Source organism: Anas platyrhynchos, chromosome 25, assembly GCF_047663525.1.
Source record: "Anas platyrhynchos isolate ZD024472 breed Pekin duck chromosome 25, IASCAAS_PekinDuck_T2T, whole genome shotgun sequence".
Lineage (NCBI taxonomy): Eukaryota > Metazoa > Chordata > Aves > Anseriformes > Anatidae > Anas > Anas platyrhynchos.
The window spans coordinates 4,906,808-4,929,939 of NC_092611.1; the positions used below are offsets into that span (position 1 = coordinate 4,906,808).

At 55.5% G+C, this 23,132-nt stretch overlaps 1 protein-coding gene across 6 annotated transcripts in view; it reads left to right on the plus strand.

Annotated features, from left to right (window-relative positions):
• Positions 1 to 23,132, plus strand: part of LOC110353623 (protein CEPU-1) — a 327,673-nt gene that overhangs the window by 42,181 nt on the left and 262,360 nt on the right. The gene's annotated exons all lie outside the window — the stretch shown is intronic.

Genomic DNA, 23,132 nt, shown 5'->3' on the forward strand with positions numbered 1-23,132 from the left:
TGCAGCATGGCAGAGATTGTACCCAGCCCCACTGGGGGTTGCATGAGCCTTGCTGAATGCAAACAAGAGCCAGGAATGGTCTGGATGAGGGGTTTCGAGGATATTTTTGGCATTCCTGAAGCCTCCCACTGTCCAACCATGGGCAAACATTGCTGCCTGTGTCAGCAGATGGCACACAGAAATGCCAGAGGTTGCACCCGTCGCCTGAGTGCTGCCCACACTGGGTCGTGCCTGGTGGTACCCAAGGCAGGGGACAGCTCTGGTCCCTCCTGTGTTCTCAGCACCATCTCACCTTGCACAGCATTTGTGCGTGTGGAGTGCTGGGTGATTCCTCCCCTGCTCTCCCTGTGCAGAAGGAGGCTTGAGATCAAGCTGGGAAAATAATAAATAAACCAAAGGAACTAACTGTGATTTAGTGAGCATCGATTTCTGAGGCTGCTTGAGAAACACAGAGAGGTGCTTGTGGTGGAGCAGGGGTTAGAGGAGAGGAGGAGCAGGTGGGCTTCTGTATCTTGGGAGAACCTTAATTGTAAATGTGCCGGGCTGGTGACTTGCTGGGATATTTTTCCCTCGCCAGCACAGAGCCCAGAGGTGCTGAGGGAGTTGCTCTGGTGGCTCGTGTCTGGGGTTGGCAGGGGAGGAAGGAACCAGAGCCCTGGTCCCATTGCAGGACTGTCCCCCTGTCCCCCTGCGCTCACCCCAGCCAGGTGCTGGTGTCAGCATCTCACACCGCAGCCATGCTCCTGCTCCCGGATTCCCTGTCCCAGCCCGTGCTGTCCCTGATGTTGCCAAATCCCTTTTCCTGAGCTCCCCCTTCTGCTTAGAGTCCTGCACATCCCGTCCCAGCTGAGCCCAGCTCCCCTTCATGTCCCCCATGAGGACGGCAGCCGGGTGGGTTTTCTCCACGGGGCAGGACGATGGGGTCGTGTGTGCCCCCAGGTCTGGTCCATCACCCGTGTCAGGGCAGTTTGCCACCGAGTTTGCATTGCTCGAAGGTTGCAGCTGGTGGCTGGAGGGGTTTGTATGTGTGCGTACAGCCGCCGAGATGTCCTGCTGAGCAGCATCCCGCTGCCTTGGAGGGGGCAGAGCTGAACCCGGAGGAGCCAGGACTGCAGGGAAAGATCCCGGTGCTGGCTCCAAGTTGGAGTCCTGCCCATGGTTGGGAGCAGGACTCGGGTTTTGGGTTTTGTCCCTTCTGGCAGGTCATTGTGTAAGAGGGGCAGAGGAGAGGCTGGAAGCACCTTGTGGGTGCGGAGGTGATGCATTTAGCCATGGGGTGCAGGCGCAGCTGGCTGGGGCACGGCCCCATGCTGCGGGGTGAAGTTTCCAGTTTGCTTTGCTCTGAAGCCTGGCCAAAGGAGAAGATCCAGCTGCCGAAATGCAGCAGTGCCCGTGGATCGTGGTGGCAGCAAGGGAAGCAGGAAGGGCAGGGCAGGTTGGGGTGGGCAGGGGTGATGCAGCACGGTCCCACCACGGCTCAGCACACCCGAGGACCGGGGAGGTGAGGAGCCCCCGATGGCTGCTGGACACCGGCCGGGGGATCCTGGGCAGCCCCCTGCTCCTTGTCCCTGCTCCCAAACTTTGATCTTTTCAGCCTTTAAGCACTCCCGGCCGTGGGTTTGTGCGCTCGATATCCAGCACAATTCCTGTGGTGTTGCTAGGGGCTGGCATAATGGAAATAGCAATGCGGGGAATTATCAGAGACGTTATCGGCGCGGCCGCTGCCAAACTTTGCAGCTTTTCCGATTCTCCCCTAAAGCAGGACCCTCTTCTTCTGTGCTGTGACCTGTAGGTGCTGGAGCCAGGCCGCCGGGTCAGCTCATCTAATAGCAAAGCCTTTGTCCTTTAGAACAATGAATCTGACGTTTCATTCCTCTTCTTGCATCTTTTTATGTCCATTTGCACATTGAAATCTCTTCAGCTGGCTCCTGCCAGTCTTCACAAAAAGCTTTTACTGCTTCAGATGTTTCAAAGATTTCGGGTTGCCCATCAACTGGAGCGCTTTCCTTGTAAGCAGCTCTGGATCTGCAGAAGGCAGTGGGAGGGAAGCGAGCGTATTTTGAAGAAATGGGGAAGGGAGGCAAAAAGAGAAGGGGTTTTGTACTCGTTTTCTCTCGGGGGAAGCATTTTTATCTCTAAATCTGTGTAATTGATGCCCAGATTCTCTGGTGATGAGTGCCTTAGAAATGCATCTGCAGTAATAATCTAATATCCGTTTGTTAGGACTCCAAGGAAATCTAATAATACTGATGCTTTGCCTAATAGAGCTCCTTTCATCCCAGGATAAAATGCAAGGAGTTTGAGATGGAAAAGACCAATTTTAGGTCGTGCAGTTCATCTCCCTTCCGATGCAAGTCTCGAGGTATCTTGCAGCCATTAAATAATTAAGGAGCAGTTATGGTCAGGGAAGCAACTAGGTGAGGAAAGCAGCAGCTGGTGAGCGCCCAGCCGTGTTCCTGGGTGTGCCAGGTGATGGGGAGCTCGCTGGGGCAGCTGGCACCGATCCTGCACCCGTAACGGGGTGGGGACCAGTGCTTTGGGCAGGAGTGCTGCGAGTGGGCTCGTCTTGGTGTGCCCTGAGCACTGCCGGAGAGGGAAAGCAAAGAGCGAGCATTATTTTTGTCCCAAAATAATGAAGGGGCAAGGTGGGTGTACGGCTGATGCTGCTTGGGTTGATGATGGTGGCTGTTCTGGGACTTCATCCCTGCTAGATGGGGATTTATCAACGGCTTTGGGATTTGAGGCCAGCTCTGCTCCTCACCTCCTCGCTGAGCATCCACACGGCAGCTCCAAGAGGAGCTGAGTTTCCACTCACCAGCAGCCCCTGGGAGGAATTGTAGCAGGATCTCCCTCTTTTTTTTTTGGTGGTTGCAGTCACTTTGTGCCATTAGCTATTTTCAGGTTCCAAAAATCTTGTGTACGTACTTGGTTTACGTTTAGAAGTGCCCACATCAGCTCTGTCCTTCAGCTTCACCCCGCAGCAGTAGGAGCTGGCACAGGAGTTGGGCCAGCCCCACGTTTGGGTCCCTCCATTGAGCACGGCCCCAAAACAGGGGTGAGCCCAGCTCTTCCCTGGCTCGGCTGCTCACTGTGGGGCAGCAGAAATCTCGCTCCCTCCGTGTGCAGCTCGTTCCCAAATTGCGCATAGGCCAGGCAGGATGTGGCCCGCAGGGCTCCCTTTACTGGCTGAGCGCAGCTCCGGCTGCCATCAGCCTCCATCAGCACGTGGTGCCTGCAGGTTCCCTGGGCCGGGGGTGGCAGGAGGGTGGGATTTGGGGATTTGCAGAATTAACGACATCTGCAGTGAGAATCTGGCCCCCGCGGCTCCGTGCGGAGCTCAGCCCGCAGAGCCGGCGGCGAGGGGAAATCACCGGTGAGCGGTTCTGGGGATCTGCCCTCCTGTAAATAATCGGAGATGAAAATGTCAAGCCCGGAGCTCCTAATGCCAGGCTAAAGGAGGGGATAAGCAGAGGGAAACGCGTGCGTTGGCGTGGGAGGGCGAGAGATGGAGAGAGAATGATGGAGGGGGGCGGTCAGCGCGTGCCCGAAATGCAAACCCTGGGCAGGACGGGGGCGAGACCCCCATGGGCAATAGGTTGGGGTGGTCCCAGGAAGCCCCTCGTAATCCCAGGAGGTGGCCAGGTTGTACGGTGCTGCTCTCCCTGAGTCCGTGCTCCCTGCTTTTCTGGCCAGTGTTAGCCTCGGGGTGGGGATTTTAGGAGTTAAACATGCAGATGTGCCCTTTCACCGCCCGCAGAAGCGCACAGCGGAGGGGAGCTGCTCCTTTTCCCCCCGGCCAAGGCTTTGCCACCTCCTCTGGAAAGATGCTCTCCTCCCGGTCCTCTGCTTGGCTGCTGAGAGTGCTAATTAGAAGGCCAATTAGTGCTCAAGGTCAATTTGATTTGCACACTCACTCCGCCAGGAATTGGAGCGAGCCCGTCTAGTAATTTTGCACAGCAGACGCGGCGGTGACCGGGGGTCAGCGGCGAGCAGGGGGACCAGGAGGTGAGGTGCCTGCTCCCTCTGCACCGCTGCCCAGCCACATCTGGGCAGCTGCCGTGCACATCTGGGCAGGGGAAGGTGTGCTGCACGGGGCACTGCTCTGCCACGGAGCCTGCCAGGGTTTGCTTAATGGAGGGTGAAGCTCTGAAATGCTCCAAAAAGGAAAAAAAAGGAGTTGGGAAGCTCGAAGAGGTGATAGTGGAGAAATGAAAGGTTTGGGATTTAATTCCCTTTGAAGCACCAGAGCTGGGGGGTTTTGTGCAGAGGACAGCGGGGTGGAGGAGCAGGCAGGTGCTAAACCTCCTGTCCACCCAGTCCACATCCAGGGGCCTCACCCATCTCTGTTCCCAGTGCCAAATCCTGCTGCAGCCTGGCCAGCCCTGTGGACAGGGCACCTGGTCTTGTCTTGGGCTGTGATGCACCCAGGGGGATGCAGTGTCCCCAAAAGTGATCGGTGTGGGACGAGCCTGGCAGCTCCAGCACGGCACAGCTGGGTGTTTGGTCCTCACCTGTGAGTTTGGGTTGCTCTGGTATGGCACAGGGAGCAGAGCCTGCCTACTGCAGCTGCCCCAAATGCAAGGACACAGCAAAGAGATAGAAAATACCTTTACCTGGTTCTTTCTTGGACTTGAGTTTTCCATCTGGCTTCAACAGGGGGTGGATAAGGTGCATGGAAAGTATTTTATACCGAGGTGGAGGCTGCCCCTCTGCCCAGCCAGCGTGCCCACAGCCTCCCAGCCCTGCAGCCACGAGTTTGGGGCACAAATCAAGGAGCAGACGGAGCAGGAGCGTGCACAGCAGCCCGTGCCTGCACCCAGGCATGGGGACCCAGCTCCCTGCCCCATCCCTGCACCCCCAAGACCCTGTGGGTCTCTCCGCCTGCCCTACAAGGGGTAGGCACGTCTGCCAACCCCTCAGCCAAAGCTGGCTGCGTGCAATCCGTGCTGGGGGCAGCCGCTTGATACCAGCTTCCAGCCCAAAGCCGATGAGAAATGCAGAGACCGGCGGTGCCGGACTGCATACTAATGGCGCGAGAGCTCGGAGGGAGCAGGGAAGAGAAGGGGAAGGAGCCAGACTGCAGCTCCTGGCTACCCGCGATTGATTTATTACCAGGTTTGCTGATGAATGTGTGAGAAACGCTATTGGTGATAAAGCAGAAAGGCCGTAATTAAAGTAACAGCTTTCAGTTTTTAAGCACCGCTCGTGTGTTTCTCCTCCCTGGCAAGGCGTGCGGCGCCGCGCCGTGCCCCCTCCATCCCATCGCCGCCTTTCTGCCCCCGCGGGGAGGTGCTGAGCCCAACCAGGTGGGAAGGGGAAGGGAGCAGCGTGGCGAAGGGGCTCTGCAGCAGATGTGGAGAGGGAATGGGGGATTTCGGAGACCTGGGCTCTGCTCCGCCACGGTGCCATGCCCATCTGCTCGGTGCGCCGGCAAAAAGCCCTCCTGCCTATGCGTGCTGCTGTTGCAGAGCACTGCAGAGGACCTTGGAAGGATTCAGGGGGGATCGGGGACTGTGGTGCTCCCTGCTAGCCTGGGGACTGGGGTTTTGCTTTAAATCTTCGCTGCTGGTGATACTGAGGTGCTGGCAGAGGGTGCTCAGCACCTTCCTGAATCTGGTTGAGGACACGGCACGGGGTGAAGTTCTAAGCTGTTGCCCATGTTTTAGGCTCTGCAGTGGCTTGTTCCTGCTCAGAGCTGGAGCTTGTCCCTTCCTCCTGCCTGTGCATGCACGTGGCACGGCCGTGCACATCCCACTCAGCCCAGCGTGCTCAGCACCACGGCTGCTCCTCATCCACCCCATCACCAAGTCCCTCTGGCTGGCTCCAAGCACCGTGTCCAGCAGCTCACCCCATGGCATCCCCTCTCCTGCCCTACCAGAGCATGGGAGGGGTGGGACCTGCTGCTTGCTAGGGCACGGATCCGGTGATAGATGGCAAATGTCGCGTGCCCTCGCGTAGTAAATCCAGCAGAGAAGCGCCCCGTTAATGATGGATGAGCCGGTGGATAGAAGGATACGTGCGGTGAGGGATGGAGGGCTGAAGGGGCAGAGAGGTGAGCGCTGCTGATGACAGATAGACAGACGGGGGTGTGTGTGTGTGCACGTGTGTGTGGGTACCTATATATATATATATATATATAGCTGAAGGTGGGTAGGGAAAGCTTGCTGATGAGAGAGAGATTGGGAGAGATGGATGGATGGGATATTTATAGTGATGGCTGGGTAGATAGAGCTGGATGTGTGTTGATGAATAGGTGGATGATGGATAGAGGGCACAGATTGTGAGAGCTGGGGAGCTAAAGGGTCTATACGGTGCTAGATAGATGAGATAGAAGGATGTATGTGATGATAGAGAGATAGTACAAGCAGCAGCCTCTGAGTCCCCGGTAATGCTGCTGCTTTTAGCTACTCGGAGCTGCGGTGTAATCTCATTTTGCCCTGGTAAATTCCTTATCAAGGCAGCTTTTTTAAATGAAATCCCCTTAAAAGAAATGAAAAAAAATGAACAGATCACAACCGGCAGCACTCCCCCGCTCCTCCGCCGACAGCGGCTGACCCGGGCTGGCCGTTTCCATGATGACGAATTAACCGCTGCGCTGCAGCAGCCCCAACTTCCAGCCGCGCCTGACTCGGTCTGCCCGGGAGCCACCGTCCTTTGGTGGCCACCTCCCGCCTCCTTCCCTCCTTTGGGGACACCTTTCTGCCCTCGTCATCCTCACCCCAGCCCCGGTGCGTCCCCAAAAGTGTGTTCATGCGACGGTGCCGTAGGCACGTGATGGTGCGCGGCGCCTCCGGTGCCCGTCTCGCCGTGTGTTTTTTGGCAAGCCCCGTCGCCATTCCCAGCCTTAGCCAAGATCGGGCTGGGAGATGAGCGCTGGCTCCTTTCCCTCTCCCCACCTCCTCCTGCAAACAGCTGAGGAGCCCCGGGGACAGATTGTGCACGGCAGAGACCGAACTTGCAGCCTGCGGGATTCGGGGCTGCGCGCCGGTGGTTTTCCCTTCTTCCCGAGCAGGCAGACAGACTCGGCAGACGTGTGAAAGTCTGTCGTTCCTCCGCGCCCGTAGCAATTAAGATGTGCTAATGGGTTCAGATGAGCCCCTAAAAAATGTGGATGTTTCGCCCAGCCTTCTGGAAGCTTTCGCTCATCTGCAAACATTTCTGCGGGTGGGAAAAGAAAGCTTTCCGCGGGAAGTCCCAGGACAAACACGGCTCTGCGGTGGCATCTGGAGTGACCTGCGTTGTTCCCCATGTGACAGGGAAGGTCGGGAAGCCCTTGAGATGTTGGATGAGCATCCCCCAGGGTTCACACATTGAGGTTTGACCTGAGCTGGCCTCTGGCTGCTCTTTTACCCGTCACTTTGTGGCTCTGGGGCTGTGCTTTCTGCTGGCCAAGGACACGGGTGAGGCACAGGAGCCTCTGCTTTGCTGCTCTTATTTCCAGCCTGCTGTGCTGGGGCTTGTCCCTATTTCAAAGGGGTTCGGTGGAAAATAAATCTCAGCCCTGGTTTGCTTCACTGTCATGGGGTTGCTGGTGAGGAAGAGGGTGATGAGGTGCTCACCGTCCCTTGGTGTCACCCGAGGGTTTGCTGGGCAGGTGGCATCAGCTGGTGATGCTCAGCGCTTGTGGGAGTCCTGGCAAGTAGCGCAGGACCCCGATTCATGGACACCGATGCCTTGCAGGGGCTGGCTGCAGTTGTCCCCTTTTGGTTGTGGCCACCACTGCTGGATGCCAGCTCTGCGTTGCCACTAGTTTTGGCACAGGATGAGGCGGCACAGGGATGTCCCCGCTTGGTGCTTGGTTATCTGAGCGAGCAGGGGGTTGTATTTCCACGTGGGGAGCGGGCAGCCAGCAGAGCACCTCTGCTGCAGGGGTGTCGTATCCTGCCATATCCTGCCTCTCCACTGAGCAAGACACAAGTTAGTACACCCTGGTTTTATTTTGTGCAGTGGGGTGAGGTGTGGGGAACACTGAGCAGCGCTAAAGTGCCCAGACCGAGATGTCCTCTCCATCACCTCTGCACTGACATCCTTGCAAACTAAAGCTGCTTGCCCAAGTGCATGGGAATCGAAGCTTGTGCAGCACCAGCTGCAGCCCTCAGTGGGAATGTTGCATTTTATTTTGTGTTTGCAGAAGTTGGGGTCAGCTCTCTGGCACCCGCAGGAGCACCTTGTGTCCTGCACAGCTCCCTCTGCCACCCCCAGCAGCAGCATTTCCAACAGGAGCAAGGGTTTCCAGTCCCCTTTTGGAGATGCTGCCTGCGTGCATGACTCGAATGCACAGTCTGGCTGGGCACAAAGGGGGGAGAGGAAGGAGAAATGAGTTTTACTGCTGGGGGTGTTGCAGTTTGGGCCCTTGACAGCCTCCTGTGCAGCTCTGGGTGCCCCGTGGGGGGGTTTGGAGCTGGTGTTGGAGGTGTCTGCACGAGGACTTGCTGGGAGCCAAGGGAGGTCTGGCCCCGCTCCCAGTGGGGCAGTGAGCCTCTGGCTTCGTCCCCGTGCCGTGAGGATGCTCAGATCTGGTGCTGAGATCAGTGGGCATGGGGATCTGGCCCAGAGCCTTCCCCTGGCGCACCCACTGAGGAGAAACATCGACGGCTGCTTGAAGAACTTGATGCGTGCCTGAAGAACGTGATGGATGCCCGAAGTCCACAGGAGGCAAACATCAGGTGGAAAAAGGGTCAGGGCTGCTGGGGGGGCGCTTTCTGTGCTGGATGTGACATCCTTTGTGCTAAGTCTCCAGCCTGATAGCAAACGCTTAGCCAACGTTATTATTTTTACATGCCTCTAACACGCTTCAGCGACCGGAAACAAAGCTGGGATTGTGCATGAGGCTTAATGGGAAATATCCGCAGGTTTGGGGCTTATTTCCCCCCCCAAAAAAAAAGCTGCAGAGGCTGGTTCCTGGCAGCCTGGCTGAGCCGGAGCAGCACCGCGTCGCTGCCGGCCGGCTCCGTTCCCTTTTGATTGATTGATCGGCGTGGCAGCCTAATAAGCGATAACAGCACATATGACAAACTAAACAACCGTCTAATGAATTGATTGACATCCGAAGGATTTGACTTGATGCACAACCCCAGTCGCAGATAAGGTTAATGAGGGAGAAATTAAAATGTAGCTCGATGGGTAATGAATACAGCATGTGCCTTGTTGTAACACATGCCAGATCCATCACTCTGAATCAAGTGATGGTAGCAATTTCTAAATTATTTATTGCGCCCCTCATCCTCCTGTCTCAAGGGACAAGGCACTCGGACCGGCTTTTGTATTTCTGGTACATACGTATATAACTGTATCTATCTGTCTGCGCATTGTGAGAATCCATAGCCAAAGAAAATTGCTTTGAATTTTGCAATTTTCATGTTGTTTTTTTTTTTTTTTTTTTCTTTTTTGCAAACTCAATAGCAAAAAAATACAACAATCCAGAACCTGTCATGCCATTTGAATCATAATAGCTACAAATTCACTCCCCTGAATAAATGGAGAGGCTTATTTATCAAATATATACAAGATGTCTGTCTAGTTGTTAACACACAGAGGTATGAGTAGGCAGAGGAAATCGAGAAAGTTTACATATTCGCTGCTATCTCCAGGGACCCTTCCTTTCCTCCTACTTTTTATTCCCCATCCCCTCCCCCAGACACATCTCCAACTTGCTTTGGCTTGCTCTGTTTTTTTTTTTCTTTCCCTTTTTTAAATGTGTCTGGCTGACAAAACTTGGGCTGTCAGAAATGATCAAGCGATGAAGTTGCCAAGGAAGGGGGGAGAGATCTGCACGGAGCCTTTCCCTCTGCCCGTGCCGTGCCGTCTGCACGGAGGGTCCCTCCTCTGCCAGCCAGGAGCAGCGCAGGGGGCTGCCAGCCTGCCCGAGGTACTTTCCTGCTCCTGATTATCTCCTGCATTTATTTCTGGTTTGTGAAGGGGCGAGAAGGACTCAGTCGAGGCGGGTCTGCACTTTTTCAGAGGTCAGGGCCAGGTTTGTCCATGTGGATGGAGAAGGAGGAAGCCCCTCGTGCCATATCGGCTCCCTATATTAGTTTTTCTTCCTGGGTTTGGGGTACCTGGAACCAGGAGAAGAAGCCAAGGATGGGGACGAGTGCTCAGGGGCAGGGCTGAGCTCTTTGGCTTGGTGCTTTCCCCACAGAGCTGCTGAAGGCGAGGGGCCGTTTGCTGCCCATGCTGGGGAAATGCCTCGATCTGGCACCCAGCCCGGCTCCTCCTGCGAGCCCAGCACTGCCCGCCCAGCTCCAGGAGGGCAAAGCCACTTCTCCTCCCTCTTTCTGCACTGGCGGTGGCTAATGAGTTCGCTTCCAGCCTCAGCATCCTTTCCCTAACAGCGAGGCAGGGGCAGGACGGACTCAGGTAGCATGACTTCAGCGCAGATGGAGACCGGGCAGCCAGAGGGGGGAAAAAAAATAAAAAAATAAATTAATCTCCTTGCTTATAAACTGCAGCTGGGTCTGGAACCATTCAGAGGAGATGTCTGGGGATCCCCCCTGTGCCATTCTTCAGAAATAGAGCCGTTCTCTGGCAAGCACTCGTCTGGGATTCATTTGAAGCCCCACATTGTACCCCTGTGGCTCTTCGGGTTGGAGCGCAGGAGCTGGCTGCTCTGAGGAGGTCTCATTCCTGCCACAGGTGTCCCTTGGGGACAGCGCCTCGCTGTGAGGGTGCCGCAGGTTCGCCGCAGCACCCAGCGCCGGGGAGAGCGGCAGAATTACCCTAGCAAGGCGCCGGCATTTCAATTAACCGGCGAGACAGCCGGCATTTCAGCACCTGTACATCTCTCTCCCTAGCAGCCAGGATGTATTGTATTATAAATAACAATAAGCAGGCCCAGTCAAAGGCTGTAATTGAATCTCTTCATTTTGCTGACTCGGGCGAAAAAGCCCCGTGGAGTGAATTACGCCGCGTGTAGGCAATTTGGGCGACGCGTCGAGGTGACACGCTCGGGGCAGGTGCGGCGCGCTCCCTCCCCGCGGTGTCGCTGCCCCCCGAGGGCTTCGGTTGCGCTCCTGTGGTGTTGAAGGCATCCAAGAGCATGCAGCTCACCCCAAATTTTCCTTCTCCTGTTGGGGAGTCACCAGCGGCTGAGCTTTTTATACCTGTTAGGGAGAGAAGCCAATTCCCTCCCCTTCTTGCAGCATGGGGCTCAAACCCAGCTCCTTGTCCCCACCCGCTCTGCCCCCTTGCAGTCTGTCCTGGTGATGGGTGGCCCAAAAAACGTTCTCTGTGCACCCGCTGAACTCCCTGCTGGCACACTGTGGTGCCTTTCAGCAAGGCACTAAGGGTCGTAGCAAGCATCTGGGGATGAAGGAGCAGCAGGTGCCCAGCACTGGGCGTCTGCTGGGCTCTTCGCTTTTCTTCTGCTGCCACAGCTCCACGTCTCAGGGTGTTCTCTGCACCCCGGAGGGTGGCAGGGGGTGGGAGATTTGCTGGTGGCTCTGGGTCCAACCGCAGCACTCATGCCCATGCCCAAGGAGGGACACATGGATAACCCCATGGATAACCCCTGCTGCAGCTTTTCCTTGTAGCATCAGTGTGCATCCTTCCTGTGCTGCCCAGCTGGTTCCCCACTCCCCAAATTCCTCGTACCGGTGGGCACAGAGCCCTCCTGCCTGCTAGTGAGCTCCTGTGAAGCGCACACCTCGTGCACCCAGCTACGGGCTCGGCAGTGAGGAAGTTTTGTGTGTTTAGGTGCGTGCCGGATTCCTCTTGTGGCTGAAATTGAGGCACGGCGCAGAGTTGCACGGATGATGTTGCCGTACAGGAATGAGCGTTCAGTTTTGCTTCCCTGGTCCTTTGCTTTGAGTATCAGCCAAGGGTGCCTGCTGGTAATGGAGAGAGCCAAAAGTTGATGCCTTCCAGATTTTCTGTTTCCTTCCGTCTCTTGATGCTTTCGTTAGGCACGCAGCCTCCTCCCCTCGCCCTCCCTTCCCCTCCAATTCAATCCAGACATCTCCCGAAGGCCGGCGCATTTTTCAGCCCAAATTTTGCACTGACAGAATATATTACATCTGCATCGAGGCGGAATATAAAGTGAAGAGGAGCTTCGGGGAGCGCGGAGAAATGAGGTTTGCTACGCCGCAAGAGCGCAGGGTTAAATTGGCAGCTGCAGCCGGTGCTTCGTGGTCCCCGCGCGCCCCCCTCCCTGTGCTGCTCCTGCTCTTCCCAAACATCTCTGCCTCCTTTGCCCTGTTGCTGTTTCGGGTTTTCTTGGAGGTTTGCGTTGAAAATGCACTCTGCTTTTTTGTCTTTTTTTTTTATTCCTCTAGAATCCACTTTGTGTGCCACTTTCTTTTTTCTTTCCTTTTTTTTTTTATTATCTTAAACATCCATTATTTAGAAACTGCTGGAGCCTGGAAACCAATTTCCATGCTTATTTCAAAGAGTTTGCAGCGTTTAGGTAGCGGTGTACAGGCTACGCCTGAGCTGACCGCGGGCAAGCAGAGCCAGGAAGGGCTGGGCGCTGCGGGGAGGGGACTTCGGGAGGCTCTGGGTGTCCCCTCTCATGGGACATCGGGCTCCATCCCCCAGGGATGCACTTGCAACAAGCGTCCTTTGCTGTTCTTGGCTTTGCAGGGCTCGGCGTGTAAGGCAGCGAATCCCTGGGGATGCTTTAAGCTACTCGGGGGATTAGGCAGGGTTATGAGCAATCCCAGGACGTAGGAGATCCCAAAGTAGCTTGCAGCCTGCCGCCTCCTCCACTCCTTTGGCTGAGAAAAGGAGCGGTGGGATCCTGTTGTCAGAGTTTTGTGGATTTTTGAGGAAGCCTCAGGTGCAGGAGGGATGAACCAATGAACCCTACTGATCACGTTTAGGACTAAGGTGGTGGGTGAGAAATCCAGGATTGACGGATTGAGTTCATCCCTGCAGTAAGCCCGTCAAAGTCAGTGGAGTTGCAGCAAGAGCAGCACCGGCTGGGTGCGTTTGTGGACTAAGAGGGCGCTAATTAGAAATCCCTAAATGCTATTGACTTGGTGTAACCCTCTGCTGAGCTGGCTGGCGTCACACAGCATCCCTGCGTGGGCTCAGAGTCGCCAGGACGCGTTGGCAAATGGCACTGCGGGCAGGGGACCCTGTGCCACGTGGGTGCCCTGGCTTGGAGGTGAAGCGGGGCTGCACAAGTCATCGTCACGAGGATGTGCTGATAAAGGGGAGGGCTGGCCCAGCAGGATGCGGCCCTTTTTCCCTGTGTTAAGCCCTGAGCCTTTCATCCAGAGATTTCAAAAAGGCTGGAAAAGATCAGTCGGTGGAATTATCTCCGTTGGCTTTGCAAATGGAGAAGCCGAGGTGGCAGAAGTGGAGGCAGCACTCCGGTTCCCTGGGTGCACCCACCTCTGCCAGAACTGCCCCGGCTGCCTCTGCATGCAAGATGCAGTTTGCACGATGCCCTCTGCAGGGTGTCTCTCCCTCACAGATCCCTTTGGAAAACCGTGGGGCAGTTATTTAATTTGTGAACAAATCTGGGGGCTGGAGGGGAACAGAGGGAGGTGAGGCACCAGCTCCTCCTCATCACCCAGGGATGGCACCGGCAGGTTGGCACATTGCTCCGTGTGGTGCTGGAGACCTCCCTTCCCTAAATTTGATGAGCTGGTTTAATGAGCAGAGCTGTAGCGTGCCCATTGTACAGACAGCAACACCAAGCCTCATAATGCTCCTCTCTGCGCTGCACCGCAGCAGCTGCCACCCTCATCCTTACAAAACTGATTAAAGGCTAAAATTCAAGCTGTGTTACCAGTGCTGCCCTCGGTCTCGTGGTGCTGTAGCATCCCCCTGCAGCACCTCGAGCCATGCAAACCCACATTAGCCCTCGGGACAAGGCAGGGGAGCCCAGCAGAGAGGGCAGACTGCTGCGGCCAGCCGGCGTTTGCAGGAGCACAGTGGGTGCTGCTGGTGGGAGGCAGCAGCAGCAGCGGCGGTGTTGGAATTTTCTCCGCGTCGCTGCAAGTTAATTCATTCCAGTAAATCATCCAAAATAATTTGCGGCGAATATCAATTTTCTGTGTGAACTTCTCGCTGGCTGCACAGAAGTATCTCTGCCGACACGGCTCCCTAATTCTGCTGATCTGAGACAACAAAGCAGCTGGGGAATAAACAGGAGGCAAGCTGGAGTCCCCAGGGCTGCCTGCACGAGGGAGGTGCCAGGGCTTAAACACGCTTGCAGATAAAACCCAGTGAACGAAGGCGATGATTAAAGGCTAATTTGCTGTCTGTGTAGTGTTAAGTGCCCCCTTTCCTAATGAGCAGAAGGCACTGCCAACCGCATTTGCCTTTGCCGCCTCTCTTTTATTTACCTTTTCAATTATTTTAATGCCTTTCTGTCTTTGATAACGGATGCATCTCCTAGGCTGGGACTGCGTGCCCACCTCTGCACCTCGGTGGCAAAGGATGTATTTTCTGTGCTAGGAGGGACTTCAATGGGCAGGAAATTTCTCAAAAGCTGCCCAGCTGCTCCACCTGTCTCGCGATGGATGTCGGCCTCCAAACGCCTATGCGGGAAGGAGTTTGGCTGTCACTTGGTGGACCTCTCTCCCCACCAGCTGGTAGAGCAGAGCTGTCTCAGAGCCAAAGGCAGGGCTGTGCTGGGACCCGAGGAGAAAAAAAAATCTCAGGAAAAGGTTTTGGGGTTGGTTTGGTGCTTTTCAGGGTGGCGTTTTGTCATCTGCCTTTCTGAAGGGAAACGTGGCACGATGTCGGGTCCTGGGTGTGCACACACAGGGTGATCCCATGGACATCACCCGAGGGGCACGTGTTCGTACGCTGCACCCTGATGCCAGCTTTTGGAAGCACAGTTGTTTCTGCAGCTTCCCCGTGCCTGGTTGCTCCTGTCCCTCGGAGCTCGGGTGTCAGTGAGGTGCCTGGGGAAGAGGGGACACGCGCCCCGTGCTGCTGCCCTGCTGTAGCAATGCACTGATGCTGAGCTGCACGGCACGGTTGCAGCCAATGCTGCTATTTACTGACACTTATGGACAGATCCACCCTTAAAATGGTGCAACTCCTGTTTAATTCATGCAATCATTGACTGGTTTGGGTTGGAAGGGCCCTTAAAGCCCATCCAGTTCCAACCCCCAGCTGTGGGCAGGGACACTTCCCACTAGACCAGGTTGCTCAAAGCCCCGTCCAACCTGGCCTTGAACACTTCAGATGTAATTGGGGATGACGTTAACAGCTGGCAGATAGGGTTTGCACCGTGGAATTTTTTATTTTCTTGTTTGTTTTTGCAAAGCACAGATAGCAGACAGCTAGGGCAAATCACTGCTGTGTTTGGGGATCGGCAGCACAGGCAGCGGGGCTGTGCCTGGCTTGGCGAGCAGAGGTGATGCACCAAGGGTTTCCTGCATCCTTCCCCAGACAAGGGCAAGGGGGCAAGCAACCACGTCATTTTTTATGTTGCTCCATAATGACAGCGCCCATTTGTTGTCTGGAGCTGGAAGTGGGGGCCGTTTTCCTCACTGCGCCCTTTCCTTGGTGGCTGCAGATGTCAGAGGAGTCCCGGGGGCATTCAGAGAATCGAATCATACAATCATTAAGGTTGGAAAAGACCTCCAAGATCATCGGGTCCAACCTGCCCAGCCTGGATTTGTGCTTGGGATTGCCCCAGCCCAGGTGCAGGCCCTTGCACTTGGCCTTGTTGAGCCTCCTGAGGTTCGCACAGCCCCGCGTTATCACAGACAGGAGCTGCTGGGCAGGGCTTTACCAAGAGAAGCTGCAGAGGGGAGACAGGAGAAGTCATTTCCCCATCTGCAGGGCCCGCTACAGTGGATTTCCAAGTAAACCATAAATGCGTTTAGCATCACAGCTCCCATCCAGGGAGAAGGAAAGTCGTTCCCCCTGGATGCTCCCTGCGGGAGCAGCAGCTCGGGCACCCTCTCCTGCCCTGAGCCAGCTCGCACGGCTGCTGGTGGCCCGAAATAGATCTGGGGCACCCATTTGCAACCGGTGTCAGCGTTGCGCATCTTCTCCCAGTGGGGAAAGAGGCCCTGATTAAAGGAACTATTTATAAAGAACCTGGATGCGGGAGGGGAAGAGGTGATAATTAGCTGGTGGCGTCGGCTGCGCGCGGAGCCGGGGCTCGGAGCGGGACCCGCAAATACAGGCTGCCAGTGCAAACAGGACCGGGGTGGGGAGAAGGATCAGCTCCACTCTCCTGTTTTTCTCTCCAAGAGGCCGTGCTGATTAACGTTATTATTTTATTATCACTTTTACTTTCATCGCCCTGTCCTCTGTTTGCTCCCAGCGGTGGGCGCGATGGCAGCGGCGAGGCTTGGTTGGAAATCGCGTCTGTGCGGCGAGGGGGACACATCAGAGATGGCTTGGGTGATGTTTTCCACCAAGAAGGGTTTATTTGTTTGTTTGCATATTGGCTTCCTCAGATGGTTGTGAGACAGGATGAATTTTTCATGCAGAAAAATTCAACAGTGTTTTATTGTTTGAAAAATTGGCTTTAAGTACATGTGAGTGTATGTGCATATAGGAAAAACCGTGGAGCTTTTCAGCTGTCTCCACTTATTTATTTGTTTGTTTGATGCATTGTGCAGATTTATTTAATTGATGGCAGTGCCTGGAGTGTGCCAGGCGCTTGCGAAGCTCTCCCAAAGGCTGCGTTTGGGGTTTGTTTCAGCAGCACGTGGCCTGAGGACAGGCAGGCGCGGCGGTAGAGGTCAGCAGAAGGGGAAGAGCCGAAGTCAATTTACGTGCGAGCTAAATCTCTTCCCTCTGAGCCGCCCAGAGCCAATACCTGCAGCCTCTCGGGGGGCTGGATTAGCTCCCTGTCACCTCCCCGGAGTGGATTCAGTTTATATATACGTGTGCGTGTATTTCTTTTTCATTTAGCTGGGATAAAAATTGCTGAGTCAAAGATTCGTTTTCCGACGGAGCCCCTTGGAAGGCAGATAAAGGGGACCGCGGCGCTAGGCAGGGCTATAAATAATGCATAAGGCACGGGAGCAGCCCCAGCAGCCCTCTGTTACAAATAGCACATCCCTCCGAAACAGATCACCCTGTTCACCATCCCCAACACGGGGACTTCTTCACTGACGTTGGGCCAGCACCTACCACTCCTGGACAGAAATAAAGAAGCCTCGCAAAGCTGCCGGCCGTCACCGGTCCTGCCTGATCCTCCCTCACTGCCCTCGCAGTGCCCTGCTTGGTGTCCTCACCCCGTTCAGGTCCTGGGGTTTAATGCTTCACAAAGTCACCGTGCTGAAGGTGATGGGAGCACGGGGGGCAAAACGTGCCTGGTTAGCCTGCTGCCTGCGTCTTTGGGATTTTGTCCATCTCGATGCAAAACCTGCACCTGTGCGTGGCTCTGCTGGGCCTCAACGCTTGAATGCCAGGTGGATGGGGAGGCTAAAGTTAGCTCGACAGCCACAAGGCTTTTTGATGAACAAAAACGCATCTTGGATTCAGTCTGGCTCTATATCAACCCAGGGGAAAAAAAAAGCCTCGTTTACCAAATTGGGGCTCTCAGAGGCTCCTGCAACCCTGCAGGGAATTAGAGCAGGGTTGGGCTTCTGTGGGCTCAGTCCTGGGCTCGCTGCGAGGGTGTTCTCGAGCTTGCAAGGGTTCGCGGGGGCTTTTCATGCAGTCCCAGTCCGCAGGGGGCTTCAAAGGCCCTTTGAGAGGCTTGCTCAAAGGAGCTACGGCACTCAAAGCAGAACGCCGAGCAAAACCGTCGCATTTTATCCAGTCCCCATCGAGTCCTGATGCTGAGCCATAAATCAGCCTCAGGTTGGCTCAGGGGATCCGGGTGGATCACGGGAGCTGCTGGGCCCCTTGTCTGAGGGCACACGGGCAGGAGGTGCTGCTGAGCGCAGCGGGGAAGCCCCGAGTGTCAAAGCGATGAAAGCAAACCTTTCTTCTCCCTTTTTTCCCCTGCCTTCTCACACGATGTGCTCTTACTGCTGGAGTTTCTCATCCTTTCTTCTCGGTCTTGGGCCTCGAGTCCCTTGTCATGAGACACCTTTGAGTCCAGCAGCCGGAGGGAGGCGAGGACATTTCGTGGCCAACCCGGCCACCCACGGCGATGACCTTGGCGGGTTTGGAGGAGCTCTGAATCATCCCGCTCCGGGCAGTGGGCAGCCTCTAATTAAGGAGGGTCAGGGAGGCAGCTTCGCTCGGGGAAGGGTGGCCCATGAGTGCCATCTTCAGGACTGTCGTTACCTTGAAGTTGTAACGAGGAGCAGGTTGGGTGCTGCTCCCGCAGCGCGCAGGAGGCAGCTGCTGTGCCGGATTCAAACACTCTGAAAATCTGCTTTGGCCCAAATTGTTGGTGTTTGGTCCCAAATCTCCTCCCTGCCTCCTGCAGGCCCTTGGTGCTGCCTCTCCAGCACCCTTTCTCATGGCGTGGTTGCGCCAAGCTGCACGGAATTGCCCGGTTCCACGTTTTCAAGGGTATTTGGAGGAAATGTGGATGGTTCGTTGACTGGTATTTGAAGGAAGCGGAGAATTTAATTAAAAAACATGAGGGAAAATTAGCTGTAAAGGAGACTGATTGCAAGGCTTGACGTAGGGAAGCTTTAGGTAGGGCAGCCCAGCTGACATAGGCCTGGGACCAGGAATTGCTGGCTCCACGCTCAGTCCTGGTCCTCTGCCCTTGGGGGGGAGAAAATAACAAGGGGAAGAGCAGAAAAAAAAAAACCCTAGCTGTTCTTTTATTGTTGTTTGTGATTTTTTACATAAATTTTGCAGATTGCACAGTCTGCCTTTTTCCCCTGTCTGCTCTGTTTAATGCAAACGGCACCTTCCCGTTGATTGCAATCACACACTGATTGAGAGATGCTCGCTCATGGGGCTGGGAGGGAAGCAGCGAGCCTTAACCCTTTCTCCCTCCTCCCCTCATCCCATCTGGCTGCCTCACTCCTTTCTCCCTTGCCAGCCTCGCTCTCTGACTCAAAACCCCTCTCCCCAAAGGACTCCTGCTTTTACATGCACGAGGCTGTCCGCAGCTCCAGCAGTGAATTTATTTTAATAAGTGAGGGCTTTCAGATAGATACAGACCTGCTTGCTTCAGGGCACGGGCCCAGCTCTAGCTAATGTGATTAGGAGGAAACTTTTCTTGTAGAGAAATTGTCGCCTATCTGTCTGTAGCAGAACCGTGCTGCAGGAGCAGTGGCAGAGGGGAGACTCTGCTCGGAGCAGCTTTGCCTGCTCTGTCCTGGTCCTTGCATCATCCTCATCACCACAGCTCCTTCCTGCGGTGCCCTTGCTCTTCCCCATGACTTGCAGATGGTTTTAGGTGTACAGGGTGCTGCCTTGCAGCCCTGCTGGGCTAGGGGGTGCAGGAAGCGGGGTTACGGATATCGAGGGCATCCTGCAGAGCGGTCATTTCAGCAGCGGCTTTGCACAACTGCAGGAGCTGTACAGGGCTTTTTATGCAAAGTCCTGCTCTGTGAAAACTTGTGAAGACTCTTACACATCCGTAATCCGTACTGCAGTGGACACAGACCTGCTCGTGGTGGAGTTTGATGGATACGGTTGCTGCTGGCTTGCATTTAGGCATGCCTGTGGTTCTACCTGCAGAGCTGTGTGATCTCAGATCTAGCTCTCGCATCTTGCCTTGGGGCTTGCATCACAGCACACTGAGACCTGGCACGTGCTTGGTGCACTGAACCTCCAAAAAATCCCACCTGGGGATGGGGTCGTGGTGGTTGCTTCCATTTTGCTGAGCTTTGGGCTGGGAGCCGAGCAGCGGCGGGGCCAATTCTGAAGGGTTCATAACTTTACGCCAAGTGACGGTGCCTGGTTTGTGAGCACTGGGCAAAAACAGTGTGTGTGAGCACAGTGCTCCTGGTCGGCGGGAGCTCAGCCAGCCACGAGCATCCCAAAGCTCAGCCATGCTCATCCCCCTGTCTCTTGGTGCGATGCAGAAGCTGAAGGAGACGCGGAGCCGAGCACTTTGCAGGCGCAGCGATGCCTGTGCTGAGGTCAGGAGCAACGTGGCCCACGGGCTGATAAGTTACCTGTGAAGGCAATGGCTTGGGGGATTGGATTGCGTTGCCCAACTCAGTTACGTCTAGATAACATCGCGGTTTAAGGCATCGATCATTTCAAAGGAACCTGCAGAGGGATTTTAATGCCTCGCAAATTGCTTTTCCTTCTATTCAATTTACATTCACGATTGCACAGAGCATATTTAGGAGCTTTCCAAACCGCCACAAACAATGACAAATCTCTCCTGAAATGTTCTCCTGTTGCAGTAAATTTGACCTGACAAAAGAGAAGGAGAAAATTCAGCCTCCTCCCACGGCACGGTGGCCTCTGAACTCCGCAGCGAGCGAGGCTGGGCTCGGCGGCTCCTCACCTGCTGCCCTCAGTCGTGAGCGCAGGGAAATGCTCTGCTGTGGTGCTGCAGCATCATTGCAGGCTGTGCCGGGGTGTGCTGCACGAGAAAAGTCCCTGATGCTGTAATCATGGCCCCATGGGAAGATGCGGTGATGGAGCTGGAGGAATGGAAGCGCTGCTGGCACAGAGTAAATCGCCCAGTGGGATACACGCTGCTGTGCTGCTGGGGTCAGGAGGGAAGGACAGGGATGGGTTCTGCAGGAAGAAGCTCCCTTGCTTTATTTGAGGCTGTCGGATCGAGCCCTGGGTCTGAGAACTCCCAGGAAGGATTCCTGTCCTGGTGCCAAACAGAAGGAGTTATTTGGGAAGGGAGCAAGGAGCTGGGAAAGCAGCAAAGCACACAAGGAGCTGGCTGGGATTCATGGCAGAGGGGATCCCCTGCACTTACTTCTGGCAGGTTGTTGCTGGGATCACAGCTGCAGCACGGGGCACGCAGGCTGCCTCTCAGCTAAAATGCATTTTTGGCTGCTAGGCAGGCTCAGCAGTGCTGCCAGCCCTCTCAGCCCACCGTGCAGGCAGGATTCTCGCTAATTGAAGTGTAATCAATAAGACGGTGATGGGCTGCCTGTGGGAGAGAATCCCTTCCTGCTGCTGCAGGGACGGGCTGCCCTGATATCTGAGGAATGCGTGGCCTTGGTGGGCATCTTGGCCAAGCTGTTTTGTGGTTCCCCAGCTGCCCAGCATGGCTGGGTCTGGCCCGTGTCATTTAGGGGATACGATGCCCTTTAAATTACATCCTTATGGGCCCCACGATCTCTCTGCTTCCAACCCCGTGGGCTTGGTGCAGGTGTGCAACCATATCCCTAAAGAAAATGCAGAAGACCTGGGGGTTAGGGATGGATGCCTGGGTGGTGGGATGGATGCCTGGCATCCAGCAAGCTCCCCACAGGGCTTATTTCCCTGGTTTTCCCAGGAGGGGGCCGCTGTGTTGTTCCCTGCCCCTTATGCTCACCCTGTTGCTCGTGCCCTCCCTGCTTCCTAGGGTCCATTCCCAGCACCCTGCTGCTGCTTTTTCCATCCTTGCCCAGCCATCAAGTAAAGGTTGGGGAAAAAAAAAGCATCTTGCCTGTGTTATCATTTCACTAAAGGTGTTAATTCTGGCTGGCTGCCTTCCTGCCCCACCTCTGCATATTCCTGAGCTTGTCCACGAGCAGGAGCTTGGACATTGCCTGGGAGCCTTGCCTGGGTCAGCCTGGCTCCCCCCAGCTCTCCCCTGCTGGTTACCAGGAGCTCAGAGCACCACCGGGGAGATGCAGTAGGTTTCCTCCAAAACTCTTATCAGTTTTTTCCAGGAGTGTTTGTTGCCCCAGAGGAAATCTGCATGCCCGCCTGGCTCCTCCTTGCCCAGATGCACCCGGGTGACCCCACAGGGCTCCCCGAGCTTCTGCAATTAGTTTCCCAAATGGGAAGCTAAAGATCTCGAAGAGGCCAGCTGAGCTCCTGGCTTGTCACGGCCAGGACATCTGAGTGAAGCATCTCGCTGGGTCCGTGTCCTCTGATTTTCTGCCTGGCACCTGCCAGAGCATCGCCCGCTGGATAGAGCTGGAGATCTCAACTGGGAAATGTCAGCGAGCCTTCAGTGGATTAAGCCCAGGAGTTCTGGCATCAGTCCTGGCACCTTTTTATCTCGCTCCTCCATGAGCTGTGGTCCCTGGAATGACCATGCTCCAGGCAAAAGAAGCAATCAAATGCAGCAAGGAGAAGAGCTCCTAGCACAGAGCAAAGCCCACTGCCAGATGTGGGCAGGCTTCCTCAGCCCTTCATGTAGCCATTTCATTTTCTCTTTCTCTGATTTTCTTGTGCTTTGAGGGTCTGAGATGGGGCCTCAACAACTGCTCCTGTGTCCTGGGAGTCTGGGAAGGGCTCTGAGGGGCTGTGGTGGGGTTTCTGCTTTCCAGCTAGAGGTGCTGCAGGATCTCTAGGAGGGGTTTCAAGCTGGTAGCCAGCATTTGCTGCGTGCATCTGTCCCAGCTTTCTTCACCTCATCACCCTTTCTAGAGCCGTGTGATAGCTGAGCACAAGCTTTGTAGGCTTTCACACCCTAAGATAGCTCCAGGAGGCTGCCAGCCCTGTTACCGTCATTGATTTAATCCTGGCCTTTGTGTTGCAGTCTGAAAATCCTTGTGGCCATCAGGGCACATCACACTGGGGATCTAGAGATGCGCGTTCAAGCCTTGCTCTGAAATTTGCCCGTGGCCATCACAGCCACAGAGGTGTGCCTGGCTGCTTGGGCACTGGGAGAGGACTTGCTGCGTCACTCGAGCCTGTGCCATCAGCAGCTGACATGCCCCAGGGTTTTGGGGAGCACGCTGATGTACCATGGGGTGGCTGGGAGGATCACTGCTGTCAGCTGAGCTGTGCTGAGCCGTGGTGCGGAGCTGCCTGGGGGGCTCTTGAAGGAGCTGAGCTGCCAGAAGCTGTAAAGTGTGGAAGGAAACAGCAGTGAGCATCAGGTTGGGGTCGTGCGTTGGGCGTCAGCGTGTGGTGGGGCAGAAGCTGCTTGTGCTGTGCTCCAGAGCAGGAGCCCTGGGATGGGTGGAGGTGTGCGGACAAGAAGCCACCTCCAGCAGGGCAATCTGCCCCTGCTCGTGTGCTGTGCTTAATCAGGCTGATCTCCGAACCTCACCCATCCCAGGTGATGGGGATATACCCTGAGAAAACGAGGCGAGTGCATGTTCACATCTCTCCAGCACTGCAGTTGGGTTGGGAGAGAGATTTGGTGCTCCCCAGTCTGGAGGAACACATCCCATCAGCACAGGAGCCTGTTCCCCTTGGGCAACCCCAAAAGG